This window comes from Anastrepha ludens, chromosome 3, assembly GCF_028408465.1.
Source record: "Anastrepha ludens isolate Willacy chromosome 3, idAnaLude1.1, whole genome shotgun sequence".
NCBI lineage: Eukaryota > Metazoa > Arthropoda > Insecta > Diptera > Tephritidae > Anastrepha > Anastrepha ludens.
The window spans coordinates 27,201,776-27,226,051 of NC_071499.1; the positions used below are offsets into that span (position 1 = coordinate 27,201,776).

Below are 24,276 nucleotides of genomic sequence, written 5' to 3' on the forward strand. Positions count from 1 at the left end.
ACCACCTCAATCACCGGATCTGAACCCAATTGGGCATGTCCTGGAGCTCTTAGAAAGAAGAATCAGAAAACACAAAACCACATCAAAGGCGTCATTACAGCCAACTTTAAGTGTTGAGTGGGAGAAAATTGCAGCTAATGAAACCAAAGTATTTGTGAGAAGTCTGCACCGACGTTTGGACGCAGTTATTAAAGCTAAAGGCGGCCCAACAAGGTACTGAATACTTGTTTTTTCTAACGGGTGGTTATGTTTCAAGGGCCGGTTAATTTCTCTTTATTATGATAATATTGGGATGTATCGGCCTAATGGCTGCCGCGGCTTCGGCGGCACACCTCCATCCGATGATCCAAATTTTTGATGACGCTGTTGCATAGTTAAGGTTCTATGCAGTTAATGTACCGAATTATCTAATCCTTTACCTCTTGAATTGTTGCTGGCTTATCGACTTACACCTTTTCTTTCAAATAACCACAAAGAAAGAAGTCCAACGGTGTCAAATCACATGATCTTGGCGGCCAATTGACATCGCCGCGACGTGAGATTATTCGGCCATCAAATTTTTCGCGCAAAAGAGCCATTGTTTCGTTAGCTGTGTGACAAGTGGCACCGTCCTGTTGAAACCACATATCGTCCACATCCATTCCAATTCGGTCCATAAAAAGTTCGTTATCATCTCACGATAGCGAACACTATTCACAGTAACTGCCTGACAGGCCTCATTTTGCAAAAGAAATACGGCCCAATGATGCCGCCGGCCCATAAACCGCACCAAACAGTCATTCTTTGTTGGTGCATTGGTTTTTCGGCAATCACTCTTAGATTATCATTCGCCCAAATGCGGCAATTCTGCTTATTGACGAATCCACTGAGGTGAAAATGTGCCTCATCACTGAAGAACATTTCCTTCGATATGCATTTTGATTTGAACGCCCGTTTTCATAATAAGCCTGAATAACTTTAACGCATTGCTAGATTTTGTATCTTTCCATGGTTCAAATTGAGTTAGTCTGAAATTGAAAAATGTCAAATGAAATGCAGAAAAAAACTTGTCGTTTAGGTGTGGCTTACATTCAACATCGGCTCTTGAAATTTAATCACCCTTTACTATTTTTTTAATAAAATATTCTTTATATGGCTATGTACGAATAATATTTTTGCATAAAATTGTGTCTTATTTCGTTATTGCCTTAAGTTCTCTAATTCCATAAATAAATTATAATAATAAGTTTTTGTTCCTTAAATATTGAATAAAAATGTTATTTCTTACGAATATATTCAAATTTTGTTCTTTTGTATAAATCGAGCTAAGTATCAGGTGTATCTGTTTATAAACTGTGAGTGTACGAATAAATTGTGTGACTCTGTATGTGTAATAGGTATTTATAATTGTTGCTCTTGTAAATAAATAAAAATAAATATTCTTTCTCTTCATGCTTTATTTTTAATATCCCTTCAAAAATATTTACATTAAAAATTTGATTTCGAGCTGGCCTTTACCTTCAATAAATTTCACCTAGATATAGTTTTCACTATCTCTTATATATACATATGTACATATATACGTATTCGATTCATCATTCCACCCCGCGCTTTTCGGCATCTATTCAACAACGAGAATTCTATTAAAATTTTAAGTCAGCTAATCCGCAACGCCTGCCGCTACTTGAGTTTCTTCCAATTAACCCCATCACGGCGCATAACACGAACAAGCGAAATGCATAGATAAATCTGTATGTACCTACTATGTATTTAAAACTCATATGAGTAATTTACGGAAAAATTTACAATATGGAAATGTGATGTGCGATATGCCAGTGAAGAGGTGGCGATTGCTTTGCTTCCCCTCCTGAGGAATAAACTCGCATAGATTTTCAGGGGCACTGCTAAATTAAATAACGCGTGCGACAACATAATCAAATGTTCCAGCTACAACATGCCATCTACTATTAACAACAACAAGTACAGCAAAAACAAATATTAACGCATGCTTCAAATTACACAACAACAAATTGTTCGCACTCAAGCCCATCGCACAGACCTATTAAACTACAACACACATTTCTGGCGAGCAGCCTTGATCAACCCCATTGAAAGTTGTAGTTGGAATTGATAAACGAAAATGCATAAATACCTAGTACGTTTGTCTCCCCCCTCTTCGCGTGACATTTGCTTTGTTTTATACGAAGGTAGGCGCGTGTGGCATTTAGTGTGTGTGTCGTTGACGCTGTTCGACGTGCCACCCGCATGACAATCGAATGACACTTTGTCATGTCAAAGATGTAGTTGAAGTGGATCCCGAAAGCAAAGGAGGGGACTCATCACGCGTGATGTCTATAGGCACCAAAGCAGGCGCTTACATATCTACATAAAAGTGAAAGTGTCACTTAAGGCAACTCACGAGCCAAAAGTCACACTTAAGCCTACTTAAGTCGGTGCGCCGCCTGGGCACAGAGTTAATACTACGCGAGTGGTGCTGTGCGTAGAGCAGGAGGAGCTGTGTTGGCTGCCGAGCGTGGATGTTTATTATTTATAGCCGCTTGCTCTTATGTATGTATGTATAACCGTGCGTATGTATGCGTCTGTGTGTGTGTGCAATGCAACAGTTGCTCCAACACATATTTCACATCTCATTAAACAATCAGCTAAGGGGATCCACTTTAAGGAATGACGGCAATTAATGTTTGTAAATATTTAAGGAACTTTACACCTAAATGCCTTGCAATGGAATTTTCTCATATTGATCGTAAATTTTGTCTGATTTTGTGATTAAATATTTTTTGAAAATTATTGGCAGTTCCTACTGGAAGTTTTAGAAAGTAAACTTTTGCTTGATCTCATTTAATCGACCATAAAATTTAAATGTTTGTTTTGATTGAGAAATGAAAAATATAATATGCGCCAAAGGGGCAAGAATGATAGAAAGAAGATTGCGCCCATCAAGAATGCGTGACGTCACGTTTTTCCAAGTTGTGCAGTGTTGCCAACCATTTGTTCTTCGCAATAAATTTATGCGAAAATTTTGAAGTTTCGTGTTTGTTTCTTGTCTGTATTATTATACGAAAGAAGGTTAAAAAAGGCCACTCTGAGAAGATTTTAGTGATAATGAAAAGTAGTTGGTTCTTATAAAATTTGATATTTTGAAAGTGAAAATTTAATCTTTTGTTCCATTTAAGGTTATGTTTGAATATTAAATTATTAAAATTTCTTTCAACTCTTCTTAACATTGAAAATCTTCTTACATATTTTGAAAAGCGTTTGAATTTACTGAATGCGAATTGAAACCATAGAGGTGTAATCGTTCCTCCCGGCCATCAGTCCTTAGTGGGACATAGGGCATCAGTAGATGTATGCCACAAAATACCAGAAAATACTTAAGAAACCATACTGGCATTCTTACAAAAAGAGTACCTTATCTAGTTACATAACCTCAAATATAGCAAATAAGTCGTTCCCTTAACAAAAGAGTCTCGCTTAACAAAAAAATCTTAAATTAAATTGAACACAAGCATAACACATTTATTTAAAAAAAACGCACATTCTAAAGACAATTTGTCACGCATTCAAAGTTCTTTAAGTGATTCAATAAAAATTTAGTGTTTTATTTTCTTTAAATGGGCATTTTAGTGCATTTTTATATCCAAAGCTAGGCAACACTGCAGTAGTGAGAGAGAGATTTGAGTGCCGAAAGCAGAAGAGCACCAACAACACCTGCAATCGCGGGCAATGCCACCAGATGTTAAAAAAAAGTAAAGCTAAATAAAACTGAATGAATTATTTAACTAATTATTAAAAAATGTATATTTTACATAATTATATTGTAAGTATTACTTTTAATTGGAACAGGCTAGAAAAATGTCATGAAGAAAGAACTAAAACTCCGAGACACAAAATAATAAAAATAACAAAAAAAAAAGCTAAATCAAGTTACGAAAATGGTAATCTGGCCATACTGGAGCTAAAATCACGTAACTCGTTGTCAAATTCGCTGAGAGCAGAGTAACGGGACGACGATAGGCGCCATCTCAGTATTCTTTCCATCATGATAAAGGGGGAGGTGTGTGATTCGACCTTCTCCGAAGATGTATCGGTTCGGCAAGAAAGTATTTTTAAGTTTATAATGCAAAAAAAGGACTCAAGTTTTTTATACAAAGTACAAATTTTAATCGATTCTACGTGAAAAGCTGTTAAACATTATTTAGTCATTAAATATGGAGGAAATAATATACCAGTGAAACAAAATTTATATTGGAATTAGACCTCACATATTGCTTTTTAGGTTGAAAAATCGAATGATATACCCATTTCCAAAGGGAAATTCAACATATTCAACATCTGTTCAGAAACAATTTTCCAAGAGGCCTTACAGCACACTGAGGACAGTATTAAAGGTAATGGCGTATACATTAGATTAGATTAGATTTGTGGGGGGCTGGACAAGTCCAAGCACTCAGTCAGGAGACCATTGTACTACACCCGGATAGATTTCAGTAGAAAGAATAGAGAAAGAAAAGATAAAAAGTGGGTGCTAAGATGGATAAATTAGTTTGAGGTCACTCTTCCAAAAATCTCTTGGATTCATTGATGAATCTTAAGAGATCCGGAAGAGGAAGAGTATGAACTTTTTCCAACTCAATATCATAAGTCTGATTCTGGAAAACGCTCGACAGCTACAGAGAAATTGCTCATCCTCAAGGCAGGATAGGCATATAGGGCTGTCTACCTCCCCTATGGCTCTCAGGTCCTTTCTGCTTACTTAGTTTTAGGAGAAGGGTCACAATTTTCCAGTTTGGTTCTTTTACAAAGCACTTGGCTACACTGCACGAGTTCAACCCAGGCCAACGTCTTCTACGGGTATACTTACACGCGGTAGAAATAGTCTGTATATAAGGAACCAAAAAAAATAATTCATTGAAAAAAGGCTTTTACGAGGGTGGTTCAATAAGTACCCGTGTTTGATGAGAAAGGGCGTTCCTGAGGGAAGTTATTATTAACATCGTGTGCCGAGGAGCGCCCAGGACGCTCGGCTGATGTAGTTACTGAGGAAATCAATCAAAAAGTCCACGACATGATTCTCACTGATCGACGAACGAAAGTGCGCGAAGTAACAGAGGTCATAGGTGTATCGACCGAAACGGCAATTAATATTTTATGTGATAAGTTTTTTTTTTTTTTATTAATACTTTTATTTGCAATCTATTCTAAGAACAATAAGCAAATTATATAACGTGATAAGTTGGCGATAAAAAAATTCGAGGCAGTGTTTGGAGCTATTTTAGCGAGATCCGAAGGAATTTTTCCATCAAGTTGCCACCGTTGATGAAACCTGGAGTCATCATTACATACCAGAAACTAAGCAACAATCAAAACAATGGATTTCTCGCGGTGAATCTGCTCCAAAGAAAGTGAAAACAGCCCAATCGGCCGGAAAGGGCATGGCGATGATTTTTTGGGATAAGAACAGCGTCATCCTCATGGATTTTTTAGAAAAAGGAAGAACGATCAGTGGGCCATACCACAGTGAGTTATTAGACTGCTTTCACAAAAAATTGAACACGGCCGCATTTGGCGAAAAGGAAAGTGATGTTTGTGGTGAAACGCACCAGCACATTCATCCGAGGTTGTCACCAAACTGCATGAATTGCTGTCGCACCCCCGTATTCACCCGATCTGGCTCCCAGCGACTTTTTCTTGTTTCCTAACATGAAGAAATGGCTCGCGGGGAAAAAAATAGTTCAAACGAGGAAGTCATCGCTGAGGCAGAGCCGTATTTTTGAGAGGTCGGCAAATCGTATTTTTTGCAGAGGTTTAAAAATGGCCGGAGCGTTGGGAGTAGTGTATCTTTCTTAAAAGGGGACTAGGCAAGAGTACCCCAGGTACACTACAAATAGCACTTACGTGTCGGGGACTATATTGAAAAAAAAAAAAATTGAAAAAAATGGCGTCTTTAATTCTAACACGGATACTTATTGAACCCCCCCGTAGGTCCCTCCATCAAGTCGCGCACCGTAAATAGGAGGAGTATTTTGACCAAATACCTGACAGAAGTGTACGCACCAATTATTATTTTTTATTTATTTTTAAATTCCCATCAAGCGAAGCTACATTTGTTTGATAAAAATTATTTGGCTTTTCAATTAAATTTGAGAAATTGCAAAAAGTTCTTACAAATATTACAGTCCTCGCCCCCTACCTGCAATAAATTTCGAAAAGGTTAGAGAAGTTTACTTGCATATATTTTCAATCTAACTACGCCAATGATTGTGAATAAAAAATTTCAAATCACATAAAATAAACAGCCAACGCAAATTCCCAGTCTTCTGCGTGATACAACTAAAAACAAGCTTTCCTAGGTACATGCACACCTACACATGCATATATTAATTTATTACACACACATGCAGGTATTTGCATTGGTGTCCGAGAAACATATTAAGTGATTCATTTAGTTACGGAAGTTCAACTCAAAACTGCAATTTCCCAATTACAGAAAAATTTAAATTCGTTCTAGAACACAGAGAAAATAGAATGGAAACTCTGATGCAAAGCCGCACAGAAGCAAAAGAATACACACACATATGTATACACATGTATACATATATACTATATATATGCATGGAAGTGTAATGAGAACTGATAAAATCTAGAGAAAAGTGGAGGGGTGGCAACAACAGTGAGCGCTGGGTGGTTACCCAGGATGTGCTGGACAGGCTTGTTCATAAATTGAAATCACTTCCATGTCCATGTCCAGCAGTGCAAGTTAAATACACAGACAAGTTCAAGCTCACATTCACCCACAAGCACACCATCACACACACACACACACGCAAAGCACATCAACTAAAAGAGCGCCAAAAAACGAGATAAAGCAAAATACGAGCCGCTAAGAGATAGTCAGGATGCTCGTACATCAGTGTAGTTGGCGCTGCCGGCAGTGGAGAGAGGCGCAGGCTGGCGTGCTCGAACGGTTGGACAAGTGGGCAACACTTGACACAGTTGCCACTTACAATTGCCAACATGACAGCCGGCGGTGAATAAAAAAACAAATACAAAAACTAAAATAATGAAACGAGAATTGCTGAGTTGAGGCGCCGCCAAAGGAAACTGGTGGCTGGTGGCTGGTGGCTGGCGGCTGACGACTGGCAGCTGAGTGTTAGGTGGTACACAAAACGGAAAAGGAATAAAATGAGTGGAAATGAAAAGAAAAGAAAAAACAGCTCGGGATAGCAATTCAAAGGGTGCCGGGCCTACTAGTAGCGCAGTCAACGAATGCCTGCATATAAATAACGCCTGTGGCCATAAAAAAGCCCAACTTGTTTGGGCCACTCCAGCGGCCAACCGACCATCACCATTACTAACGCCAACAACAACACCATACCATAGCACCGACCGACAGTGATGGCTACGCTCCCACCCTCAACGCTAGCAGTACATAACATCTTGATCAAAAAGTTCCCGGAATAGCCGGCAGGGGACGCTCTGAGTGAGCTGATTTGAGTTCTGTTTGTTAGGCTAGGTAGTGTTGGCTGATTTGTAAAAAGATCTTACTTAGACCTCTAGGATCGAGTTCTGTTTATTAGGTTAGGTAGTGTTGGCTGATCTGTAAAAAGATCTTACTTAGACCTTTACGGTCCATTGTGTTACCAGCGCTATGTATTTGGAGCCGAAGATATTTTTATACGATTCTTAATGCACTTCAACACTTTAACAAGCCATTCAACCTTTTGTCACCCAAATCCTTCAATGATGAAAAATATGTTGATCCCAGGCACATTTGTCGAGTACTACAAAGAACAGGGCAGTCTCAAGTAGGTGTTCCAAAGTACCCCTTTCATTCACTTCCTTGCGCGTGTTACACTCAAAGCTCTGAACTAATCCCATTTTGGCTGCGTGATGGGGGTGAGGCAGTGTCTCGTCAGTAGCCCAACCAATATTTTCAAGTGTTTTCAAAGAGTGATAAAATAAAGTTTGTAGTTGTCGTATTCCAAGTCCTTAGCTTAATTTTGGCAGTTTTGTAAGAGGGTTAGTGTTTCAATATCGACTGGGTTTCTAGAGCTAGTTCGTAATTTAGCTCCGCTTTCAGAAAGATGAGGGATGGGTATGTTTCTGGGTATATTCTGCTTGCCACATCTTTGATTCCTACCAAAATATTATAGACATTTCTTGACATTTGTAAAAGTTACGCCCTTCTGAGTAAATCTACCTCTACAAGTGTGCTTCCAGTTTTAAAAATGGATTTTAATTTGCATCAAAAGTTTGTATTAGATTTTGTTCATAAATGGATTCAATGGTGCAAAAATCTAAGGAACGTCGTGAAACTGTTTCGGTGTTTCGGTAAAGATACTCTAAAGAGTGGCACGAACCCTTCAGAAGTGATTGAGAGTTAATCGATGATGACGAACGGCCTGCGTAGTAGCAAGCCGCTTATGAAAAATCAATAAAGGGAAAGAAAAGTGAATCAGTAATCGCAAATTGACCATCAGAGAGCTCGCAGAGGACTTAAACCTTGCTTATGGATCCATTCAGGAAATTGTAGTCAATGAATAGATTTGGGTTTGCGCTATGCAGCTGCAATGTTGGTCCCAAAAGACTTGAAATGCATGCGTTCATATCGCTAAAAACCTGATTTCCAAGGTTGCATCTGACGAGACATTCATCAAATGCATCATTACTGGAAACGATGCGTGGGTTTATTAGAACGGCACACAATCCAGACATTAGGCGAATGAGAACAGAGCTCCAAATAAGGAAAAGCCAAAAAAACCTCGTTCAAAGAAGAAGATGCTCAGACAAAAGAAAGCGAACTCACGTTTTTTATGGACTGCAAAAGTATTGTACATCACGAATTTTCGCCAGAAGGTCAGACGATTAATAAGGACTATTATTTTGGCGTTATCAGATGCTTACGTGAAGCAATTTGGCAAAACACAAATAATTTATGGGGAAACAGCTCGCGAATTTTGCAACTTGGCAACGCACCTTCGCACACTGCCATTACTATTCGTGAATTTTTGACCCAGAACGAAACGAATACCACCCAATAGCCATCGAATTCACCCCATATGACTCCCTGCGACGTTTTTCTGTTTGATTGAGTCAAAAAACCACTACTCCTTCGACTCGCGTTTTAATAGCCTTTCGACTGGGTAATGGAAAAATTGAAGACGCTTGGCTGTACCGAAAATAGATTTCCAGAAATGTTTCGAGAGCTGGATCAAACAAGGGCATAAAAGCGTTGCAGCTGGTGTGGACTACTTTGAAGCCGATAATATCACTTTTGAGCAATAAAATTGTCTTTTAAATTGTCCGAATATATTCTGGGAACTTTTTGTTCAAGCTGGTGTGACGCCTACGCTCAAGCCATTACCATCAACAGCGCGCACTTGTCTGTTCCACTACCAACGTTGGGCGACTTTATGAACTTCAAACACCACTGCAGGCATCTAGCGAAACCGTTTGACCATCAAGTCCTGCTCGATGTTCCTACAATGATTTTTACTATTTTTTAACATTTCACATCCTCATAGTTGTTTCATTTTTTTACTTTGTTTTTGTTGCTATTACACTGTGACTGTTAGTGCTTTTGTTGTTGCTGCTGTCGTTGTTGAGGTAGTTGGTTGCGACCTGAAGTGTGTACCTAGCGTAATATTTATTGGGCCACAACAAGTGAAAAATGTTCAACGCTTTGGCAGTTCAGTTCAGTTCAGCTGAGTTGAGTTCGGTTCAGTTTAGTTCAGTTCGCTACTGTACAGGTCTTTGAAGCTATTAGAGGCAGGGTGTAGTGGAAGGTTATCCTTTGTACCTCTGTGAAGCTATGGCGGCAGTGGCCGCATTGGTCAATGGGCTACTCCATTAAGTGTGGAATTTATGGGGAAAATAATACAGTAGCTTTACGGGTAGTTGGGTAGTCGCAGCATTAGAGCGAGTAACGTGAATTGTTGCTTTTTTAGAGTGGAATAGTTTTCTTTTCTTCCTTCCTTTATTTCTTTTTGTTTATCCTATTGTCGGCTTTGTAGTTGAAACTAAATTTAGTTTAGATGGCTGATATAAATGCTTGAAGATTTAGTTAGTTTAGTTAGCAACAGTTCGTCCAAGCAACTATTTTCCATTTAGTTACCCAACGCTGTGTTTTCACAACTGATTTTCAAGGGTCATGTGGTCAGAGATTCTGCTTTGGGAAAACACAAACTCTTTAGTGGGTGCCCAGTTAATATAAATATTTATACACAGTGTCCCTGGTTGGTTGAAATGGTGATTCATCCTGAATCCAACTAACATCCCTAAGATTTATTTATTCCCCCTTTGTTCTTGCCTTTGTTTCACATTCTTCACAGGAAAATACCTGCCAACCTACGCAGAACGTTTTGAAAGCCTTCATCATGAAGTGACGCCACGAGAGGCCACAGCTTTGATGAAAGACAGAAGCGGCCCTAACGGGGACAACTTTTAGCGATTCATAAGGGTCACTTGACCGACAGTTCACCCGCCCCAACGTCCGTTAAACGCAAAAACAAAGTGCAAAACAAGTAAGGGAGGAAAGCTGTCCGTACAGAACGTTACGTACCCAAGCACGTTCTAGTAAAATTTAATTTAGGCTGTCCATTAATTTTTAAAATCAACCAAAAGCTTGTAATATCAGACGACTGGACAAAAATTTAGTCTTAACATGCGTGGTTTTATCCCATCTTCATTGTACAGAGTTTATGGGTTAATACAGGGTCCGCCACTCGAAATGTAACCAATTAAAAAGGCTATAAATTTAATTTGGAAAATTGCTTTTATTCAATTCAAAGTAAAAAATGTGTAAGAATAATACAAAATTAAGAATCAATTTACTTTTGCTCAACATGACCACCTTTTGCCTTGACTATGGCCTTGATACGGTGCAGAAACAAATCGCGTTTTCAGCGTCTCCAGACTGATAAATCTTTTATTTCGGACTTTGTTCTACGAAACCGCCCAAAGAGAATAATCCATCGGATTCGCGTTTGGTGAATTTGAGAGCCATTGTGTGGACGTTATGTTGTGTTTTTTAGCATTTCTTGGTTCACTCGAGCTTTGTGAGACGGTGTCGAGTCCTGTTGAAACGCCCATGATCTGCCACCAAAATGTTTGTCTGCCAATGGCTTCGAAGCAACCTCCAGAGTACTTTCCCATTAATATTCCGCATTTCGCTTGACTCCAGGCTCGATGAAAACGATTGGAGAGCGCCCATCTGCGGTTACAGCGGCCCAAATCATTACCTGTGGCGGGTACTGCCTCCTGGAGGTCAATCGATGACTAAAATTCTCGTATGAACGGTCGGTCAAACAAATCCTATCGTCTTGGGAGTTTACGAATTGCTCAATTATAAAAAATGTCTCGTCAGAAAACACAATGTCCAGAAATTGACCGATTTCGGCCAAGCGAAGCAACTCTTTCGCTCTCTCAAGTCTGACTTGTTGTTGCTTTGGTGTGAAATCGTGCGCCTTTTGGATCTTGTAAGGTGCCATGCTTTGATACGCCGGGTGCTACGGTCAGAAATTTTCAGTTCTTTCGCCATTTGATTGTTACTTCATCGGGTATTTCGCTCAAGTCGTTTCTTCACGTTTTGAACCATTTCACGTGACGTTGCAGTCTTTTGGGGACGAACCAGTTTTCGAAGCAGTTTGTCCAGTTGCGTTTCCAGCGCGTTTTTTAAATTGTTTAGGATCCAATGCGAACAGATAATTTACCAAACGGTGGTCATGCAAAATAGTATAGGTGCTTGTCATGTTAATACCTAAAGACGCCTCAATATCACGGCACTTTTTTCGGGATAACGCCCGTGAAGAGGAAGCTTTCGTGAGTACCGCTATACCGGCATAACAGTATGCACGGCTTGCTGCGTACTAAACAACTCTCCACTATGTTTGACTTTTCCCGCAGAACTGCCGAAAAGGTATTACCTTACGGAACTGACTAGCTCAAAGACTCCAATTTATTGTCGACGCCTACGAAACTCTGCGCGTCTTAGATCGTTCTGAATATGTCTTATAGGTATACGCGCAGATTCTCATCCAGTTATTTGCTGTTCTTAGCATAAAATTCATAACATTTTGTCCGCTTAAAATTTTAAAGGTTTCTGGAGCATAGACTTGCCGTTGAAACAAGACCTGATAGCTTGGTCAACTTTCATTGCCAAATCTATGGAGATATTTTCTAAATACCCCATGTCCTGAAAGGAACTGAGTTAGGTGGTAGTCTGTCCTCCATGGTTCCTTTCTAATCACGTCGTACGGGTGGTGCATTAACTCATATGTACATCTACCCTTAGGTGATCTGTTCCACCGGTATTGCCAGTCTTTCGACGTCTTTCTTCTGCTGCAATATCTTTACGTCTTACTCTACTGCCGTGTTCTTCATTTCCTTTGCCAAAATGTCAACCGAGATTAGTCCTGTAATGACGAAGGAAGCGTCGTCAAAAATTGTACGGAAGCCGCAGGATAGATGTTTATGTTTATGTTCAATGCATCAGCCCAGATCGGTGCCGCGTATAAAAAGACCGAGCTGACAACCCTTTTGCTATGGCTAGGGCCACCGTTGTTTGGCATTATTATTGCACACTCGATGCCTTCTTATCAGCATATTCTATTACAGCCACTTCTTAAATTCTAATCGCATCAGTTCTGTGCTCAGATAATTCCACCACGGTATGTGTGACATGACTTTCTTACTCATCACGCACAGCGTCGATATTCTCTGCCACAATAACTGGGTTTGGACGACCCTCCCGGAATTTATCGGTGAGCGAACAGCAACCGCGAGAAAATTCATCGTACCAGTGTTTTACGGTACTAAAGAATAGTGTTTGCTCAGTGCATCGAGCATTTTCGACTTGTTACTCCACGTCGCAAATTGTGACAAATAATCGCACGAAAATGTTCACGTAGTAGGTAGCAGGTGATAGCAAAGAAAGAGAAAGGCCGATTTTGCGTTGGAAAGATCAGATGGAGGATGACTTGGGAAACGACTGACGCGCTTTGTTAAACTCGTCAAAAAGCGTGTAAGCAATTATTACGCCAATCAAAAAGAAGAAGAAGTGTAAGAGCTCGTAGTTTAATGCAAGCTCCTAACAGCGGGGGGATTTAAGAGCACCTTTTTTTCGTTATTTCGTATTCAAAGGGGACTACAACCCGGACCCATGATAGCCACACATAAACTCACTCAACTACGAAGGCGATAGTTACTTTATTCTTATTATTTTCTGTATAACCTCTTCCGGCTACATAGTCCTATTTAACTTTCACTGCGCTAGATTTTACGAAGAGCGCTCCTAGTTTGTAAATGTCCTCGGTATCGTCCCCACGTCAGATAGCCCAGTAACGCAAATACTGACCTCGAAAGAGAAATGGGAAGCAGTAAAAAAGTGTGCAGCAAGGATTATAATAAAACTCCTAAACATAGAATGGGAATTCAAAAGGGAAGCAGGACGAAGGCGACCGAACTAGACCATCCAACAGATGACTCATCCAAAGAAGCCATGTTGAAGCAAACCGCCTGTGGGGTGACAGTTTTTACGAACCGACAACAAGCACGAACGTCTGAGGAAGACGAACCCAAACAGACGACATGTCGATATCGAGCAACGATATTGCAATCTTTCGATGCCCCATTGGTCACAAAGTAGTAATGGAGCCTATTGATAGCGCATAACCTCCATAAGCAACGAGGTATCTGTTGTATCTTCCGTCATAAACGCGGCTCTCTAAGTTATACTTTTGTGGTCCCAAGGTATAATTAGCCGAGGTGGAGGATTGTTAGAGTATTAGTGGGAGCATAGCCGACATACCACTGGTGTGACGGCACCTTTGATCCTGTTTCTGACATTTTCGATTTTAACCTCCTCTGAAAAAAGACCCATTTGGCGATCGATATTTCCGGTGAATGCTAGTAAATGAAAATATCTGAACCTCTAAAATTTTCTATCACAAAATCGCAGCACCTTCAACCGCTTTTTAGTTTGTGTGCACTCACTGCTTTATACAACCCCTTCTCAGTCCTTCTCAACTCGCCAAACTTTTCTACAAGTACCTATCACCGTTATTTGCCACACTGATTTGCCACATAGCGGACAAGTGGACATGTGTTGAGGGTAATAAAAATGTTGCCGTAGGTAAGGGTACAGAGCGATAGACGTGTAAGCTTTTGCACACACACACACATGCATTTGTGTACACCCACGCACACGAGGAAATGTACTGAAAGTTTAAGGACACACACACACAAGCAAACACTACCGAACACCTCAGCTACTGCTTTACATTTTTTTGAAGCCAAACTTTGGCAACAGCACTTTGGCGTCTGTCATTTATACAGCGATTAAAATCCGATTTCTGAAATGCCCAAATTACTCAGACGAACTGCAACTACAAGGAAATAGGAAAAAGTTTGCCTTCGACGAGGATGGGCGAGCAGTGCACAGAGTGCTAAATCGGCAATGTAGGTGGACAAAATTATTTTGTTTATTATTATTATTTATAATTTTGGTTATTTAGTCAAAAAATATCAAATGAATATATTCGAAGCACTTCAGTTTAACATAAAAATATTCTGAATGAGAAGAAAGTGTCACACCAACCTACGCTGAACCAGCATAAAACGATCATCATTGTTTCCTCGAATACCTACCGGGATATAGGGCACCAGCAACCTCTAAGCGACATCTTGTCCGATTACTGGATAACGCTTTCACCTGCTTCTGCTTAACCCGAGTTGAGCCGTCTCGCGATCCACAGTTCTTTTCCAGGTTTCCCTTGGCCTGCCAGGCGCTCTTCCTCTCGCTGTGAGTGGATTCCATTCCATTGGTTTATTCGCTATATTGCCGTCTTCTTTGTGTAAAGTGTGACCAATCCACTTCCATTTCAGTCTTCTAATCCAGCAGTCTAGCGCCTCCATGTCTGCTTTTTCGAGCAATTCCTTGTTTGGCATTATTTTTGGCCAGAAAATTCAAAATGGCCAAATGAAATGATTTTCCATGTGAAGCTACTATACAACAGTACCGACAGCACATTCGACTTGAAGAGCCTAACCTTTAAACTGGAACTCAGGTTGTTGTTTCGCCATACAGAGTACAACATCCCGAGCATATGTTTACATCCGCGCCACCACCCGGGACAGCTGTGAGTAAATTCCTCCACTGTTTCGATAGTGTTGCCTGAAATCTCTACACATACACTTCTTATTTGCCAGACTCATCACATTCGTCTTCATAAAACTATAGGTCCTTCTATTTGTGGAAAAGCATATAATATTAGGTCGGGGAATAAGTTCATATCGCTTTTATATTTTCGTTTATTCACTTCATTTGTTTGCTTTTTGGCAAAGGGTAAGTATTCCTTCAATAGAACTTTTTCTGTTCTACAAAACTACGATAATTGTATTTTAAGATATTTAATTTTTTTATTAATTTTGAGGCTTAGAAATGGAATACCCAGGAGGCAAAAGTCAACATTTTCGACAACTGCTCTTCTTTGCTTTTCATCGAGGTTAAAAAGGCTGCCGAAGCAGCTCGCGACATTTGGGACGATTATGGAGCAGTTGTCATAGGTGATACAGTACGGAAATAGTTTGCAAAGTTCAAAAATGGCAACGTCTCAAATCACTTTTGAAGGAGATAGCCGCCAAACCAATCGGGAATTGGCGAAAAAAAATTAACTGCGATCATAAAACGATTCAAAATCACGTTCATTCAATGGGATTTACCGAAAAATTGGGAGCCTAGGAAGAAAAACAAAGGAAGTCACCTTCAAATTGCCAGCTACACGGTGTAAATGAAGCTATTCGACTGATAAGACTTGATCGACATGGTCAAACTATACTCCTTCAAGACAACGCTAGACCTCATGTTGCACAACTCGTCAAAGCCGCACTCCAAGAGCTCGAATGGGAGAGCCTTCAGCATCCGCCGTATTCTCTGGATCTTGCACCGACCAATTAAAATCTTTCCTTCGATAACCAAAAGGTTCTTAAAAACTGGCTCAACAACTTCTTTAACACCAGAAAAGGCGTTTGGTCGAGAGATGGGAAGAGGTTGAAAACAGCAACGCGAATATATACTTGATTAACTTATTGATATAATCATTGGTTTTTGCTTAAATAAAAGTCTACGAACCGCTACGAACTTATTCCCCAATCTAACAAACTGCATAATACTAATTGAAGTGCAAACAATTATCATTGAAAGAAAATTCACGAACAAATTTTAAGTATTTAATCCGCTTATATGTCAACTTTTTCTTCTATTTGGTTTTGCATTCATTTTCGTATTAAATATACAAAAATAAAATACTACTGTGGACAAAAAGTAAGGTGAATTTATCTGTCAAACTTCGCGGGATTGAAATTTCGCTCTAGTTATTTTTTTCATGAGTTGGCAGCACTGTTAATAACATCTAGGCCAACTTTCATGTGAATGTCGTTATCAGTAATATATTTACGCTTGTCTTTGCCGAACCACCAAGAGTGCATTTTTCGATTTTTACAATGTCTGATTTGATTGAGCAGAGAAGTGCCATCAAATTTTGTTTGTGAAATGAAATTTCGGCTGCGGAAACGTTTAGCATGTTGCAGAAGGCATTTGGTGATTCGACCATGTCGCAGAAAAATGTTTATAAGTGGTACAAAGACTTCAAAGAGGGTCGAGAACGTGTTGATGACTTGGAGCGCTCCGGACGACCATCGACGACGTCAACAGATGACCAACACGTCAATAAAGTGAAGGAGTTAGAGCTCAAAAATCGTCGGTTGACTGTTAAAGACCTTACTGATATGATCGGAATATCAGAAGGATCTGTGAAAGACCATTTGGGCCTACGAAAAGTCAAATCTCGTTTGGTACCGAAAACTCTCAATTTCTTGGAAAAAAGTAGTCGCGTTGATGTGTGTGAAACAATGCTTTCAGACTATTAGGACAAGCTCAAATGAGTCATTACGGGAGATGATAAGAAATATTATTTGACCATTATGCGTCGTTTACGTAAAGCAATTCGTCTAAAAAGACCAGAATTATGGGCCAACAACTCTTGGTTTTTGCATCACGATAATGCACCGTCTCACACTGCACTCGTTCTTCGTGACCATTTCGCCAAAAATTCCACGCATATCGTTCCACAACCGCCATATTCGCCTGATTTTGCTCCGTGTGACTTCTGGCTATTCCCACAACTTAAGAGACCGCTCCGGGGAACGCGTTTCGAGTCGATTGAGGAGATAAAAGCTGAATCGAAGAAGGTGCTGATGGCTATACCGGAAATGGACTATTTGTCATGTTTCGGGGATTGGAAAAATCGTTGGCATAAGTGTATTTCATCGATAGGGGATTATTTTGAAGGGTATGAAATTGATTTACAAGAATAAATAAAGATTTTTCATTTTACAACCAAATTCACCTTACTTTTTGCCCACAGTAGGCACATATTTTTTAAAGTAGTTTTGTACACCTGGAATGTAGAAATATCGCACTGTGCGGTGGACGCAACAAAAAGCAAAGAAAGCGTTCGGAATTTGCCAAAAATTTCGTAGTCGACGTCAGAGCTGTGGGTGCACATGCATGAGTATGTGTATGCATGTATGTATGTATGTGTGTGATTGCATTTGTTTTTTGTAGTTGAAGCGCTTGTTTGAACTCTCGAATAGTTAAATGTTTTGTGGAAACTTTTCCGCTTACATGGGACATCAACTCACCGGCAAACGACTGAACGGGAATGGCGAAAGTTGGCATCTTGGCTTGCCTTTTTGCTAATGTCACTAGAAGGGATTTTTGCAGGCCTATAGCCCAACTCGAAATACACGGTAGTGAAGGAAGGTGCAGCTGCGCGACCTTTTCGGGTAAGTGCAAAAATGGTTTGAGGCCAGCACACAAATAAATAACTAACAAGCCACTTTTTCGGCCAAATATATGAGGGTGCTAATGTGGCCATATTTTGTTGGCATTTCTCCAAAAGCAAAAGTAACAACAAACAACAACAATATAACAATTAAACTTGCAGCAATATAATGCAGCACTGGCACAAGAAAGATCAGCAAACACACACACTCACGCGCAAAACACACACGTATAATTAATCCTATTTGCCTCTAGGCTATGCTGGGACACATGCAATTTAACATAAATGCATAGAGTGAGCGCAGTAGCAAAAAACAACAACAAATCAAGTTTTGAATTACTAACATTTCCGCAATTTCGCGCCGACCCAAACAAGAATGAAAAAGAATCTACAAGCACATTTGAGACCGAAAGTTGGCTGTGACCTTTGACCTCAAACCCAGCCACTAAACGTCGGCCAGCATCCCAGCGACTGGCCAAGTAACGAACCAGCATAATTGGGCGTGTAACGAGTCTAATTGAGTTTTTATGTTGCTCCAAGGAACCATGTAAAATTCCATATAAAACAAATTCACACACACACACATACACATAAGCGCAAGCACTCTTTGCAACACATATGAAATCTGAGTGGGTGTGTACCTTTTTAGCCGCTGGTCATTTCCACGCCCACTCATTTCATTTCACTTCGCTGGCACTACAACACTTCTCTTCGCCGTCAGCTGGGAGCTGCAAGATGCGGGCGCCAATGCCAACGCCAACACTGTCTGTGTGCCGTAGTGTCGTAGTGCCGTAGTGTTGCTAGTGTGGCTCATTTTGTACTAAATCAATTAACTTCACTTGTAACATGTGTTAATATCCTGTGCTTCCGGTTTGTCCCGTTTGGTATGCGGATCCTGTTGTGTGGGCCGCTGTAAACATGCGATGTTAGCTATCACCAAGCCTCGCCTCACTGCTTTGAGGCAGCAAATTGATTTCGAATTGGATTTTGGCCAGCCGAAATGACATTTTCGGGTTTACCGATTTTTTATTAATTGGTCTTGTATTGAGAATTTCAAATTATAAGGGTAAAATTAAAATGTCCTTAAGTGGTTGACTCAACCTTACGACTGCTTCGAATTGCATATTTAAACAAAGGCAAGAATTTGTATAAATATCCTAGAATTAAAGATTGGGGCATATTTCCTTTACCAGCTGCTTGACCGAGCTGCTCCTCCGTTTGGTGGTGCACGTCTTGAAGGTGTTCTGCAAATGGAAAGACTTCCAGCTTTATGACGCCTCCGATAATAGATTGGTTCTTCACGACAAACTTTGCTAACTATTTGATATTGCACTTCACAATAAGCTTCGTACTCGGAAACTGCTAAACACAAAAAGTACAAAAATATTTCCTGGGATTGTTTATCAAACACCTGAGTATATTTTTGTTCGAGCTCAAGTGACGTAGCATTTGGTGACTAACCATTTTCTCAAACATCAAATGTCAGGCATGCAAAATGATCTTGAATCGCTGTTGGGAAGGAGACATAAATATCTTTACCGATAGTCAAGTTTCGATCGAGACCTTGCCGTCGTCATGTCGCAGCTCTCTTCTAGTTAACTACAGTAAGGAGGAGATCAAATGTCGCCAATGTGCCGAAAACATTTATCTCATCTAAGTAGTTTCAAGGGCATAGGAGCATAGAGGGGAATGAACTTGCGGATCAACTGGGCGGGAAAAGGTAACTTTGCCCTGTCAGTGTATTATAAATCATTTTGCCCAGCTCATCTAACGTTAAGTTGCCCAGGAAACTTGCTGTTTCGACAGGTTGGGTCCAGAGGGAGAGGGGTGTTAGATGAGTGGGTGTGATGGGGCATGTGAAAAGGTGATTAGTGTTGTGCGGGGTGTCTTCACATGCTGGACATATGTTTAGTATGTCGGGGTCAATTCTGGATAGGTGTCTGCATGGGTGGGAGCTGTGGTAACACTCTAACAGGAACTGCTTGCTGAGCAGTTTATTACGCTCCTTTACAGGGAGCATATGGGCCTCGTCGTATGGTTGTTGAAGTGGGGACATCAAGAGACATCCTGATGCAGTCCTAATGGCGGTGTTTTTTGATAAGTCTGTAGCTTCGTCCACTGCGAGTCGCTGATTCCAAGCGACCAGGCAGGCGCAGCCTAGTTCAGAACCGGTCGGCCTATTGCCTTGAAAGTCAACAGCAGCATTTCTTTGTCTTTGTTCGAAGTGCTGCCGGCAAGCGATTTGAGGACCTTGTTGCGATTTTGAACTTTAGTCGCAAGATTTTGGGGTTGTTAACAGTTGGAATTGGTGTGTCGTCGACTTTTACCTTAAGTTGCAGTTTGACCTCCTTTGTCCAGGTGGTGAAGAGGGTCGCCGTGGGGGAAAGTTGTAAGTTCTTCGCAGTGAAGAGCAAGGCAGGCGAGGTAGTCGTTTACCTCGACGCACAGGCCGTTATCGTGAAGACGTAATGTAATTTGTTTTTTTTTTTACATTTATCTTAAAAATATTGTGTGAAAATTTGAAGTGAATCCGACAAATACATGACAAATTATTCAACAATTAACAAAGGGCCCCTGGGCGCTCCGGAGCCTTCAAGAGCAAGTAGCTAGCAGCAGCTGCAAGCAACCGACATAAATCGGTAGCAACACTTTAAATGAGTTTTTCTCAAAACAATTTTTTTTGAACTGGTTATCCCTATAACACTGTACATTGTCCGATTGATTGTCTCCACGGACTTGTGATGATCACCGCAAGGGACTTCTGGAGAAGCGGGCTCCACACAAACAGCGATAACTTTTACAACTATTATTTTTTTTTTTAATTTTGCTAAAGCCAAGTCGAAATATGATGTATTAATGCTATGTGTTTATTTTTGTAAAATAAAGCAATTGACTAGCAAAAAAAAAAATTATTGAAAATCATCATTTTTTCGGTCCTTTGACTACCCTCAACCTTTTAAAAGTACGATGTCACGAGAGCGATTGGATGAGGCAGCAGCTCTTCATATCCGTAGAGACTCAAACTTCACAGAGGAAAGAATTGTAGAAAAAAATGCTAAAAACATGCGTCTAGTCGAAATCAAATTATAGTTTTTTCGGATTTTCATGCGACTAATTCTCTTTATTTGTTCCGTTGTGATTTGGATTGAATTTGGTTAAAAAAATGTTTTTTTGTTTGTGTCTTCATATATATTCATTTTAACATTGAGAGAATTTTATACAGAAAAATCTACGGCCACTAAAATTTGTGATGATGAATAATTGGTAACACGCCGATCACTGGGCGCACAGTGCCAGAACAAATGATTTCCATTAGTTTCGATTTTCATCTTTTGCAGACTGGGTTGAAGAAAAAGGATTTCGGCATCTTCAACAATTTTTATTTCAACCTTTTAACTTTTGGTTTATGAATTTTGGTAAAACAGACTAAAAGCGAACTTTTATGTGCTTGAATTTGATGGAACAAAAAGGATATACATAGTGAACGATATGAAGTGTTCCCAACTTTACACTGCTTGTATTTGTAAAACAGCTCATGACAGCAACGTCAAAATTTTTCTAATGACAGTTCAATATATTGTTTATAAGCCATCAAAAGCATTTGCGTCTCAGTTTTGTTAAATTTTTTTTTCTGTGATGGAATTCAGACGTAATAGTGTGATTGTGTTATATTTGGCTGGAAAATCACAACCAGCCATTGTTCGTAAGCTCATTCACCTCAAAGTGAATAAAATGTTTGTGTATCGCACTATAAAACGTTACAATGATACTGGTAGCATTGCAAAACGCTATAAACGGGGACCAAAAAAAACCGCAACAACGCAGAAATGGTTCGGAAACTGAAGGCTCGACTTGAACGAAATCCACGTCGAAGTGGAAGAAAAATGGCCAAAGATCTGAAAATATCGCAAGACAGCATTCGACGCATATTGAAAAATGAGCTCAAGGTCAAGGCTTACAAGTTCCAAAAAGTAAACGATCTTTCACACCAGCAAAAAAAAAGTTCGGTGCGAAAGAGCAAAGGAGTTGTTGCGCTTGCACGAACGTGGCGAATTTCCTAACATTGTGTTTTCTGATGAAAAAAATTTCCCAATTGAGCAGTTCATAAACACTCAAAACGATCGTGTTTACTTGGCTCATACGAGAATTTAAGCAAGTAATGGTTTGGGCCGCAGTGGCCGCTGATGGACGCTCTCCAATCGTTTTTATCGAGCCTGGTGTCAAAGTGAATGCGACTTATTGTCGGGAAAATGTTTAACGGTCGTAGACCATGGACGTTCCAACAGGACTTGGCACCGTCTCATAAAACTCGTGTGAATCAAGAATGGTTAAAAAATCATGTTCCACACTTCATTTCGTCCACACAATGGCTTTCGAATTCGACAGACCCAAGTCCGATGGACTATTCCATCTGGTCCATTTTGGAGAGCAAGATGAGGACTAAAAAATATGCCAGTATGGATGCGCTGAAACAAGCGATCATACGAGAATGGGCCAAAATACCTCAAGATCACATTCGTGCAGCATGCAACTAATTTTTTGACCGTTTGAAGGCTATAGTCAAGGCAAAAGGTGGGCATATCGAGTTAAAGTGAATATATGCTAAAATGGTAATCATTTTTGAACAATTTTGTCTTTGAAATCAATAAAAACTAATTTCATACAAAAAAGTTATGGTGTTTTGAATAGGTAACACTTCATATCGTTCACCCTGTATTTTAGAGGTAATAGGGGGATTAGGAATTTATATACCTTTAACTTCTGGTTGTTTTAATGTTGCTAATTTAGCTTTATGTGGTATACCTTTTTTAGCTGGATTTTATTCTAAGGATTTAATTTTAGAAGTTGTGTCTTTGAGTTATAAGGCGTTTTTCAATAGGTGCGCTTCAACTTTTTTCCGATAGGGAGGGCGAACGACGCAATATTTTTTTTTTTCGCTTGTCATTTGTAAACTTCATTAGTATACATTTCATCATGGAACGCTACACACTTGAGCAACGATTGCAAATCGTGCAAATTTTTTATGAAAATTTATAAATTTTCCAAAAAATCATCTTCAGTGATGAAGCTCACTTTTGGCTCAATGGCTTTGTCAACAAGCAAAATATGCGTTACTGGGCAGAAAGCAATCTACACGTGATTCATGAGGCACCGTTGCATCCCGAAAAAATCACTGTTTGGTGCAGTTTACATGCCGGCGGCGTAGTTGGCCCATATTTTTTCGTTGACGAAAACGATCGCCACGTTACTGTGAATGGAAATCGATACCGATACATGATAAATGATTATTTTTGGCCGTAATTGAATGGTATGGACTTAGACGACATGTGGTTTCAACAGGACGGGGCCACAAGCCACACAGCACACGTTACAATTGATTTGTTGAAGAGTAAGTTCGATGAACGCATTATTTCCAGAAATGGACCGGTCGAATGGCGCCGCGCTCGTGTGACTTGACGCCTCTAGACTATTTTCTTTGGGGTTATGTGAAGTCATTGGTCTACAGTAACAAGCCGGCGACGATTTGTGAGCTCAGAGCTAATATTGAACGCGAAATTGCTGGAATTTCGGCCGATTTATGCAAAAGAGTGGTCGAAAATTGGGTTCAACGATTGGACTTCGTAAATCGTGCACGCGGTGGTCATGCAAAAGAAATCGAGTTTCATACTTAAATGTATATGTTCAAACTCGATAATAAAAAAAAATAGTTAAAAAAGTCAAACCGTTTGTGTTTTATTCAAAAAAAAAAGTTGAAGCGCTCTTACTGAAAAACGCTATTAATACATTTTCTTTTTTTCTTTATTTTTTTTCTACTGGATTAACGGTATGTTATTCTTTTCGGTTGGTTTATTATTCTATAACTGGTGAATTAAATTGTGGTTCTTTAAATATATTAAGAGATGAAGGATGAGTTATGTTGCGTGGTATAAGAGGGTTATTGATTATAAGAATTATTGGTGGTATTATGCTTAGATGACTAATTTTTCCTACTCCATATATAATTTGTTTACCAATTTATTTGAAATTATTAATTTTATTTGTTTGTATTAGTGGTGGATTATTAGATTATTTAATTTCCAATGTATCTTTATTTTATTTTAATAAGTCTTTAAATAATTATTTAGTAAGTTATTTGTCTGATTCAATATGATTTATACCTTAGGGGTAACAGACTCGACTATGAAAAAATGACTTCGGAGCTCAAAAGCACATACATACGAACGAAATATATAACTTTCCAAAACTGGAATAATAATTGGAATAATTATTTTTGAAAATCGAATTTGAAATTTCCAAATTATAATAAAAAACACAGTTTCGGCGGTTTTTAGAAGAATACAAAAAAATAATAACAAAAGCGTTAAAATCAGTGATGGACTTTGCAACTTTTGTTTTGCAATTTTCTCCGCTATTATCGCAGCTCCACCGAAAG

The 24,276-nt window shown here is 39.5% G+C and overlaps 1 pseudogene; it reads left to right on the forward strand.

Moving 5' to 3' along the window:
* The window catches only part of LOC128857428 (NADH-ubiquinone oxidoreductase chain 5-like), a 43,754-nt pseudogene extending 19,748 nt beyond the window's left edge, over positions 1 to 24,006 (forward strand).
* The last annotated feature ends 270 nt before the right edge of the window (positions 24,007 to 24,276 follow it).